The sequence below is a fragment of the Ochotona curzoniae genome, unplaced genomic scaffold (assembly GCF_017591425.1).
Source record: "Ochotona curzoniae isolate NIBS_2020 unplaced genomic scaffold, NIBS_Ocur_1.0 contig_4692, whole genome shotgun sequence".
In the NCBI taxonomy this organism is placed as follows: Eukaryota; Metazoa; Chordata; class Mammalia; order Lagomorpha; family Ochotonidae; genus Ochotona; species Ochotona curzoniae.
In genome coordinates this window covers 2,293,709-2,305,182 of record NW_024466361.1, presented here as the reverse complement: position 1 = coordinate 2,305,182, position 11,474 = coordinate 2,293,709, and the positions used below count along the sequence as shown (strand labels likewise).

The following is an 11,474-nucleotide window of genomic DNA, read 5'->3' as shown; positions in this document are numbered from 1 at the left end:
GCCAAGGTGGGTAGAACAATGGGTGTAGCTGATTGATTGTTAGGCATTTTTCCAGGGTAAGTCCTGACTGTCATCCTGATGTGAATTAGCTGGAAGTTTCTCTAAATGAAGCTTGGGAATTTGAAATTGGTGATCATAAATTCCTTCCTTATCTGAGAGATGTTGTTCTAGATATTTTCCTGCTATTAACTCTCCCAATTTGTTGGCAAGCATTATTCATTTAGCAAATATTCTGATCACCAGTTTAACAATTAACTGGAAAATTGAAAAGGGAATGAAGATGCAGCTTGCTTATTGATATTTTTACTGTTAGAGTTAACTACTGGGAAAAAATGAACATATTTTCCATGAAAAGAGCTCAAAGCTTTTATTCAACTACTGATGAACATTAGGGATGGCTCCAGTTCAGGGCTGTAAACATTCTCGTATATATCTTTTGGTGAAAATATGTTTCAATCACACGGTAGTGAAACTCCTGCAGCATAACAAGCTCTCTGTTTTTCTTTTTTTTTAAGATTTATTTATTTATTATTGGAAAGGCAGATATACATAGAGGAGGAGAGACAGAGAGGAAGATCTTCTGTCCAATGGTTCACTCCCCAAGTGAGCACAATGGCTGGAGCTGAGCCAGTCTGAAACCAGGAGCCAGGAGCTCTTCCCAGTCTTCTACACAGGTGCAGAGTCCCAAGGCCTTGGGCCGTCCTCAACTGCTGTCCCAGGCCACAAGCAGGGAGCTGGATGGGAAGCAGGGCTGCTGGGATTAGAACAGGCGCCCATATGGGATCCCAGCATGTGCAAGGCAAGGACTTTAACCTCTGCACAATTGTGTCGGGTTCTTCTGAGACTAAGAAAGCGTTTTTCAGAATGGAGATTATGTGTAAGTACCAGGCAGATGTTTTCATAGTGTGTTCTACCAATTGGCTGTAGAACAAGAATCAGCTCAAGTCATTGTTAAATATACATTTCCAGTGTCTATGTTACTGGAATGGGGAAGGGATAGGCTGATTTTTAGAGATCAAGTGTTTAATAACCTCCTCCACAAACCATTCTACATACCACATTTGGACACTGATTGCATTCACCACATTGCAAAGAAGGAAATCCAGAGCCAGTAGTATTTTTCACTCAAGATCTTTTGAAGATGACCAAAGAATGCTGTGGCATGGTGTGATAACCTAGTGGCTAAATCCTCACTTTTTATGCACCGGGATAGCATGGGCGCTGGTTCGTGTTCCAGCTGCTCCACTTCCCATCCAGCTCCCTGCTTGTTGCCTAGAAAAGCAATAGAGGACAGCCCAAAGCCTTGGGACCCTGTACCCATATAGGAAACCCAGAAGAGACTCCTGGCTCCTGGCTTTGGATTAACTCAGCTCTGGTCATTGTAGCTACTTCGAGAGTGAATCAGGGGATTAAAGATCGTTCTCTATCTCCTTCTCTATAAATTTGTCCTTCCAATAAAAATAAATTCATCTTTAAAAAAAGAATACTTTAAAAAGAGAATTTTTGGTGGGGCTTTTGGTTTTGTTTTGCTTTCACTGAAGATTTCTTGAAAATGACTATTCACCTAAGGTGTCTGCTGAAAGTTTACTGCAGGGGTGGACATTGCGGTATGGCAGGTTAAGCCACTGTCCCATACTGGTGTGCTGGTTTGATCTTGGCTGCTCTGCTTTCTACCCAGCTTCTTGCTAATGTCCATGGTAAGGCAGCAGGATGGTCAAGCACTTCTGTCCTGCCAAATTAGAAAGGACCATTTAGGGCTCTCGGCTTCAGCCTGCATCAGCATTAGCTGACAAGAGTGAGGCACTCCACTTTAGGAGTGAAGCAAAAGAAAGAAGGTTTCTCTTTGATTTTCTCTTTCTCTCTCACTGTGTTTTCAGATAAATAAATATGACTTGAAAAAAAAAGAAATTTTGCTGCAGAAACGGATGTGAATAATTTAATGAAATTCTGTGACTCATAAAAGCATTTGCTTATTAGCTTGTTTATTTGGGGGTGAAAGGAGAGGCAAAGGATAAATCAGTAAAAGAAAAGAATACACAGTGACTATCTGCTAAGACCAACTTCCCATATATGAATATGAATATTCCCATATATTCACTTTGGAGAAAAGGATTCTTCTCTGCTCCCTTGGTACTGGCCTGCAGGAGCCTACTCAAAGCCTTCACTCCTTTAACCCAGATTGCCATTCAAATCAACCACATCCTTGCTTCTCCCTGGCCCTAAACCTGCTTCTACAGGCTCTAGTTTACTTACTAATCCACAGTCTGGCAGTTGAGCTGCCTGTGCAACACTTGCCCCGGGCCTCCTGCTTTTCATATTCTATAAGCAGCTAGGCCCTCTTCACTGAACTCCAGCCTAGAGCATGCCTACACTCAGGTTTCTCAGCGTAATGTTCTGCCATCACGTCCCACGGCCACATGGGAATCTCTACACCCTCGTTAACTGTTGCTCCTTCTTTCATTAAGGAAAAAAATTGAGAGCCCGGTGCAGTGACCTAGCAGCTAAAGTCCTTGCCTTGCATACTTCAGGATCTCATATAGGCACCAGTTCTAATCCCAGCAGCCTGGCTTTCCTTACAGCACCCTCTTTGTGGTCTGGGAAGGCAGTCAAGGATGGCCCAAAGCCTTGGTACCCTGCATCCACGTTGGAGACATGGAGGAAGTTCCTGGCTCCTAACTTTGGGTTGGCGCAGCACCGGGCATTGCAGTCACTTGGGGAGTGAACTATCGGACAGAAGATCTTCCTCTCTGTCTCTCCTCCTCTCTGTATATCTGACTTTGCAATAAGAATAAATAAAATCTTTTAAAAAATTAAGTTAACTTACAAAAACTGAATTTTTATTACTTGTTAATTATTATTTATGTTTTTCTCCTAAGATTAATGAAAGTAAACACTTTCATGGGTCCCTGAATATCATGGTCTTTAGACATAGTAAACAGGTCTAAAATATAGTCTCTTCTCATGATGAGACAACCACATTCTTTTCTTACAACATTAAAGCATATTAATATTCTGAGTGTGGGGGCAGTTTCAGTTTTCTAGAAAACATTGGCATAGCTTTGTTAACTAAAGTCCACAGTTCACCTTAGGGCTTGCTGTTTGTGTTACCCAACCTATGGGATTTGACAAGTGGATAATGACAATGTGCACCGTCATTGTCAGCACTGCTTCAGTTCCCTAAACATTCCCTATTCATTAGCTCCTCACACTTTCCAGGCACCACTGAGCCCCAGGCAAGCACCAGCCTGCTTCTTACCTCTGTAGCCATGCCTAGTATGTTATATAACTGGAATCATAGAGCAGACAACCTCTCCATACCAACTTTCTTCACTCAGTGGTATGAATTTAAGAGGCATCTGTGTCTTTTCATTGCTTGATTGTTCATTGTACTTATCACTGAGTGGTATCTGCTTGTCTGGACTTCGCACAGTCTATATATACAAGCATCTACTAAGGGGCATCTTGATTGCTTCCAAGATTAAACAATCATGAATAAAGTGTCACAATTTTCTACATGTGCCAAAAACACAGCCAGAAGTTAGAAAACTGATTTTCTTTGTGAGGAAAAGGAAAGGATGGAGGGACGATTCCCCCATGTTTGTTTCCTCTGTGGAAAAGTGTCCACAGGAGGAGAAGTGAGTAGCAGTGTCTCAGTTTGGAAGGGTTCAGTTGCTGCTCTGTTTGGGAGGCAAGCACTGACAGGGTGAGAGTCTGTTGTGACTAGTTGGGTAATCAGCGATCCGACAGAATATAGAACGCTGGCCTGGTATTTTTGTGAGAGTTTTCCAACTTCCAAAGACTGAGAAAGAGCTTTGATCAGGTAACTTTGTAGCTGTCATGTGAATTGCAGGAACCTATTTAGTTGAACCATCACAGCTGTGCCCCGTGGTTTGCATTACAGGAGGCTGGCATCAGGAGGAAGAGCTGGGTGCTGATTCCGTGCACTTCAGTGGAGACACAAGCATCTTACCTGGTGCCTTAACTACTAGGTTAAATGTTTTCTTGTTGGGGTTCAATAAGTCCGATCAAGACTCCAAGATGATTTTAATTTCTAGTCCAAATGGCAACTTCTTGCCATAAGCAAAAAACTCCCTGAACGAAATAATCATGGGTTTATTATTTTTTTTGTAAGAGAATCAAAAGCTACGTGACAGTGAGCAAGTACATGATTAGGGGCTAAGAGTGACACAAAACAGAAAGTATGCAACAGGAATTTACAATGTATAGGCTTGGGGGTCCTGATCATATCACTTCAACACAGACAGTAATGAAGCAGCATGCCTCAAAGATAGCTGTCTTTTCCATAAATCCAAAAACTCCAAGGGTATCCCTTTCTTCTGTCTGCTTTCTGATGCTTCAGGAAACAGGAGCTTTGCTCATAATAGATGCAGGTGTCTTTGGAGATTCCAGACTTCCAGGAATCACCTTTACACTTAACCCTTTCATTTTCCCTCTTTGTACAGTTTTGGATATAAAGTTTGTTTGATATGATATGAACTATTTTCTTAGTTTCCTTGAATTATCTGTATTTTTACAAGATCATTTGTTTGAACTTCAGAGTGATGTGGTGGGGCAGAAATGGTAGGTAGTGAGATTGGAGAAAGAGATTCCTCCACTGTTTACTTTCCAAATGGATTTAACAGCTGGGACTGGGCTAGGAAAAAAAAAAAAAAGGAGGCAGGATTTCTGTACAGATCTCCTAAGTGGGTGGGAGGGGTTCAAGTACTTGGGTCATCTCTTGCTGTCCTCTCAGATGCATAAGGAGGAAGCTACATTAGAAGCATAAATTTGGGCCCAGCTCAGTAGTCTAGTACCTAAAGTCTTCATCTTGCATGAAGGATCCCATATGGGTGCTGGTTGGTGTCCCATATGCTCTAGTTCAATTTCAACTCCCTGTTTGTGACCTGGGAAAGCAGTAAAGGATGACTTAGCCGCTAGGCCACGCAGCCGGGCCCATGCAGTAAAGGATGATCCAAAGCCTTGGGACCCTACATCCACGTGGAAGATGCGAAAGAAACTCCTGGCTCTTGAATTCAGATAGACTCAGCTCCAGCCATTGCAGCCACTTGGGGAGTGAAGCAGCAGATGGAAGATCTTTCTCTCTGTATATCTGACTTTGCAATAAAAATTTTAAAAAACTTTAAAAAATAAAAACAAGAAGTACGAATTTGAGACTTGAAGCGACAGTCCAAAATCGCCTGGCAATGCCACAAATTGTGACTTGACCTGCTTGCCACTGTCTGTCTATCTTATTTTGTATCTTATTAAGTTTCTTTAGGATCATTATTTTAAATCCCCTTTCAGGCAGTTTACAAACATTTCTTTCATTTTTTTAAAAAAGATTTATTTATTTTTATTGGAAAGCCAGATATACAGACAGGAAGAAAGACAGAGAGGAAGATCTTCTGTCCAATAGTTCACTCCCCAAGTGACTGCAATGCCCGGTGCTGCGCCAACCCAAAGTTAGGAGCCAGGAACTTCCTCCATGTCTCCAACGTGGATGCAGGGTACCAAGGCTTTGGGCCATCCTTGACTGCCTTCCCAGACCACAAAGAGGGTGCTGTAAGGAAAGCCAGGCTGCTGGGATTAGAACTGGTGCCTATATGAGATCCTGAAGTATGCAAGGCAAGGACTTTAGCTGCTAGGTCACTGCACCGGGCCCCAAGATTTATTTATTTCTTGAAAGGCAAATTTATAAAGAAATGAAGAAACAGAGATATAAGAGAGATTTTTCTAACAATTGGTTCACTCTTCAACAACAGCTAAATCTGGACCTCTCCAAACCAGGAGCCAGGATCTTCCTCTGAGTTTCCACGTGGGTGCAGGAGTGCCAAGAATTTGAGCCATCATCTGCTATTTCCCCAGACCATAAGCAAGGAGCTGGACTGGAAGTAGAGCAGCCAAAGTATCTGAAGCCAAGAGCCAGGAGCCAGGAGCCAGGAACCTCTTCCAGGTCTTCCACACGGGTGTAGGGTCCCAAGGCTTTGCGCTGTCCTCTACTGCTTTTCCAGCCACAAGCAGGGAGCTGCAAGGGAAATACAGCATCTGGAACATTAACATGCACCCACATGGGATCCCAGTGTGTGCAAGGCAAGTATTTAGCCACTGGGCCATCACACCAGGCCCACAACCTACTTTCAATGACAGTCTTTTCTGGAGAATTATAGTGTTTCCTTAAAGATGTCATTCTTTCTTGCTTCCTCAGGTTTCTTGCATTCCTACACACTTAATGTAACAGTTGCTTATTCAAACTTGCTGGAGTAACTTCCATTGGAGAAAAAGTTTTTCTTTAGACAGGATGGGGGGCTGTCAGCTGGGGAGATGTTTTCCCCTTGGTTTTGGTAGATATAGAAGTATTTCATTCATGTGATTCCTATGTAGTTACCTGTGGACATAGAAGTGTTCATAGATGTGGGCATAGAAGTGTGTCATTCACATGATTCCTTTGTAGTTCTATGAGTGCCTCAATTTATAGACTCCAGCAATTCATAGACATAGTGGTACAATTTATTATAGATTATTCATTATAGAATAGGGGCTTCCAAAGGTATATGTCCTATGGTCCCGCTGAGTCCAGGGTGGTCAGCACTAGGAGTTGTGGTGGCTGTCACCGTGGTTGCTATCCTGCAGCCGAGAGAGCTGGACAAGTACAAGTGATGCCAAGAGCCGTGATGCTCGTGTGTGTGTGTGTGTGTGTGTGTGTGTGTGTGTGTGTGTGTGTGTATTCCTGCAGCAGCCAAGAGCCTGGAACTCCATGTGGGAATGCCTTCCGGGCCCATGTGGACATCCCTGATAGGGATTCAAGCATCTGAGCCATAACCTGCTGCCTCTCTGGGTATGTATTAGCAAGAAGCTGTTAGTGGTCATGAACCCGACTCCACCCCAGGCACTCTGATGTGAAATGTAGACTCCCAAGCCTTATCTCATTGTTTCAGTAAGTGTCCAGGCATGCTTCAAGTAGTTTTATTTTTCACTCCATCATATTGCTCTGCAATAAACATATAAAATTATAATTTTAAAGTGTTTTATTTCATATTGCCATGAGGAGCTGAGTCTTAAACATATTTTCTCTAAATTGAGTGATCATTGAGTGTTACATTATCATAAAGTAATTTTATATACAAATATTCAAATTCTAGATACATTATTAAACATCTATACAATTTCAGTGAAAATTCATCCTTAAGAACTTAAGAGCGTCTTTTATTAACAACCAGCATATATGTCTATCAGTACTGTGAGAGTTAACTCCCACAGGCTTGGAATTAGGCAGAGAGGCTTTTTACTAAAATAACAAATGGACTTGCATGGCACAAGGTTTGAAACTGAGTGATTAGGAGCATTTCTTGTGACTTCCAGTTGGAAGAATGGTGGGAAGTCTACCAAGTATTATTTATGGTCACCAAAGAAATAGAAGATTTATACCTCAGGAGAGACCCACAGAGGACTTTGCCTTATTGTTGTTTATGTTGAAAATAAAATACTGATCCTGCCAGAAAGATAGAAGAAGCCCTGGCTGAGAGTCTGTTGGGACAGCTGGCACCTAGGCATTCTGTACCTGAGTTGGTGGTTCCTGATCCAAAGAGAAAGCATCTTGGACAACTCCAACCGAGGGACAAAATGAGCTCAGATCAGCCACTGCTGACCCCCTAAGGCCGAAGCAAGCCTTGGATTGTGGTTTATAGTGTTGTTTCTGACTTGTATCCTTTCCTGGAATGATCCATGGATTGGGGATTATTGTATCTTTGGATTCTTCTCTGAGCCATATTTATCATTTGAACCCCACGTAGCTATACAGATTCCTGAATTCTTACAAACATGAAGGTCAAATAACCTTGGAGAAAAAGAAACTCTTTTACGTCTGTTGGGTGTCTGGACAGTTTATGGTACTGCCTAGGTTGGTACCATGTGATAGAATTCATTTAGGAAGCTATGGGATGCTGTTGTAGACAGAATAACAATAATTCAGGTTAAACTTGGAATGCATGATAAAAGTGCACACAATGATGGCATTTCCATTTTCTATATGTCTAACTGGTAAGAATATAAAATCTCTTGGGGAATTTCTCCCCCTACTGTGTAAAATGGGGTAGCACATTGTAGATTTGCTTTCACTATGGTAAATTTTTCAGGCTTTATTTTGTTTGTTTGAAAGGTAACAATATAGGGCCCGGCACGGTGGTGCAGTGGTTAAGGTCCTCGCCTTGCACGCCCGGGATCCCATATGGGCGCCAGTTCTATCCCGGCAGCCCCGCTTCCCTTCCAGCTCCACGCTTGTGGCCCGGGAAAGCAGTCGAGGATGGCCCAAGGCTTTGGGACCCTGCACCCGTGTGGGAGACCTGGAGGAATCTCCTGGCTTCGGATCGGCATAACATCGGCCGTTGCGGCTCACTTAGGGAGTGAATCATTGGACGGAAAATCTTCCTCTCTGTCTCTCCTCTCTGTATATCCGCCTTTCCAATAAAAAAATAATAAAAATAAATGTTAAAAAATAAAAAAGAAAGGTAACATTACAAAAAAAAAGGAAGAGACAGAGAAAAACCTTGCCTTTAGTGGTTGCCTCCTCAAATGGCCAAAATGACTGGAACTAGATTTCATTGACGCCAGAACATCTCACCTGAGTGCAGGGCCTGAGCACCTGGGCCACCTCCCACTGCATTCCCAGGCCATTAGCAAATACCTAGATGGGAACTGGAGCACCTGGGTCCAACCACCACCCTTGTGGGATGCTAGCATTATAACAGGCAGCTCAGCATACTACACCATGTTGGCCTGCCCCTGAATGCATTATTAACTGGGAGTAAATATTGGGGACTTTCAGGCTTACCTAAAGCAATTCAGATAGTAAATGTGAATCACAATCAAAAACCAGTAAGAAACAGTTGCCCTAATTAGGTGAGTATTCTGTATTAACTTGTGAATGTCCACAAGCTCAGTGTGGTCAATAACGAGAGATGATGGAGAACATAAACAGATGAGGAGTGATGGTGAAGAGCATCCTCAGTTCCAGGACCACTAGCCTACTCAATCCAGACTACTCCACTGATTCAATAAGCAACAGGTGACTAGTGTTACATAATTATACTGCTAATGCATCTCTCTCAGCATCAGTCACCAGGACAGCCAATACATCCTGTGGAATGAGTGTCCTTTATATTCACTGCATTACTTCAAAAAATATTCCAACTCTCCCAACTCTTATCACAACCTATGAAGGTGGGACCTAAATCTAACAAAATTAGTTGATGTCCCAGTCACTATGCTGATGATATCATTATCTCTGAAACCAAAGATCAAGCTACCTGCAATATAACAAAGTTCATAGAGCATATTTCTAATTGGAAATGATTCCTAAAATCTAAGCTCCACACACAGACTCTGAGGTTTGCTGCTGAGGTATGTGCCCAGTGATATAACCATTTAGTACTAAAAATTTATTGTCACTTCCCAACCCTTTGAGTAAAGGGCTGGATGCCTGGTCTCTGATTTACAAAAGCTGCTAATCATCATTCATAAAAACACAGGGCAAAAGGCTATATTTGATTTGGATAGCTAGTCTTCTGATAAATGCAGGAGGTTCAAGTTCCATTGCCAACCCAGGACTGTAAGGCCAAAATAGCGTGACTGAAATCAAACCACACACAAGCTCATGGAATCCCATCGGAACTCCATCACTACTCCTCACCAACACTTTGGGACATGAACATTTCCAGGTGCTGTTCCCTGCCCTACTCATTTTGGGAAACAACTTTTGCTTGTTGGAGACACAGAGATGGTGTGAATAACTGAAGGACATAAAGACTGGAAATACCAACCACATCCATAGTGGATGGAGGAAATCAATCCATTAGGAGGCAAAGGCCAAAGAAGTCACACTTGGGCTGTGGTGCGTTGGAATAAGCTGCTGCCTGTGATGCCAGCATCCCATTGGAGTACCACTTCAAGTCCTAGCTGCCCCATTTCTAATCCAGCCTCCTGCTAATGGGAATTTTAGGTTACTTGGTTCTTTGTAGCTTGGCTGTCTTCATTGTGGCCATTGGGTTTGAATCATTGAGTGAAAGATCTCTCTTTACCTTTTTCTGTAACTTTGTCTTTCCAATAAGTAAATACATCTTTAAAAATAAGTATAATTATATAATGGAAATAATAAATGCAGGAAAATGCTATTTAAAAAGTTGTAAAAGAAGCTCCTTTTTTTCACAAGCAAATTGTCTCCATTCCCAAGGAACTTGTAATAGGGAAAGAAATAGAACAACAAAAAAGCACTCTACTAGTTTGGCCCGCTTAGTTGTTTTTCATCAAATCAAGGTAATCAGACCACTATCCAACAGTGCAAAACAGTCCATGAAATTTCAGAATTACTGAAGTTAGCAAGGCAACTCCTGGATGATATGCATTATTTGAACTTGCTTTTGACAAGACCCTGGAGGAGTCTGGCACAGTGCTGGTTATGTCTACTGGACAACAGGTATGAGGGCTCAGCTTGGATGCAAGAAGCATGTGTCAGAAGATACCCCCCCCCCCTTTCTCACTCCTTCATCCTTCAGAGTCCTGGATAGGACCACAGTCCTCAAGTAGGTTTAGAATATGAGAACAGTAGAACAGATCATAACACAACAAATAGAACATGTCTGTTTTCTCTATGCATGTGACATTTAAAAATATGTAAATATATATAGATAAGCCTGAAAGGAAACAATATTGTTCCATGGACTCTGTGGTTTCCCCTTGCTTCCTCCTGAAAGTGTTGACTTTTTAGGAGAAAAGAGAAGTCATAAAATAGTTTTGAAGGTGAAAGAGCAATCAAGGATAAGGCCACATAACCTTGGTCTCCTTGATTTTCCCCCATGAACCTATCTTGTTTTACATCCCAAATTGGCAGCACACATCTGAACTCAAACACAAAAGTAGCAGCCTTTCCAGAGAGAAAGCTTGTCAGGAGGCAGCCAGGCAAGGAGTCAGAAGGGAGATTGAACTCTGACTTTGCTCAGGCTTTGCTAGAGGATCATGGGAAGGCAGAGAGGGGCAGGGAGATCACGGGTTGGGAGGCGGGTGCCTGTCCTTGCACACACGCATGGCTCTTCTTCCCCGTGTTCAGAAAATGCTGACTGTGGCCCAAAGCTTCATCCTGGTCAGTGGCCCAGGCACCATGAGCTGTCTGGTTTCAGTTGGCTTTGTAGGGAAATCCTGTTCTGCAAGGCAAGCTTAAAGTTATGATTGGCCCTTCATTCTTACCCTGTGGGGTGTAGTTTCACTCCTCCCTGCTCTCCTCTTTGGGTTCTGGAAGTTGTATTGTCTTGTGCTTTTGCTGTAGTATATTTTCATATTCCCAATGGAGATAAATAAACAGATCTATAAAAAAAATAATAACTGGTATGGCTGTGGTTGTTTTTCCCCCTTATCCCACAGGGAGCTGCCTTTGCTAACTAAATTATTGGTCAGATGGAGGTGCGGAGGCTCAGGAGACTCACCAC

At 42.5% G+C, this 11,474-nt stretch overlaps 1 protein-coding gene across 1 annotated transcript in view; it reads right to left on the bottom strand.

The window, feature by feature from the left end:
- Positions 1–11,474, bottom strand: part of EXOC4 (exocyst complex component 4) — an 817,909-nt gene that overhangs the window by 16,846 nt on the left and 789,589 nt on the right. The window lies entirely within an intron of this gene.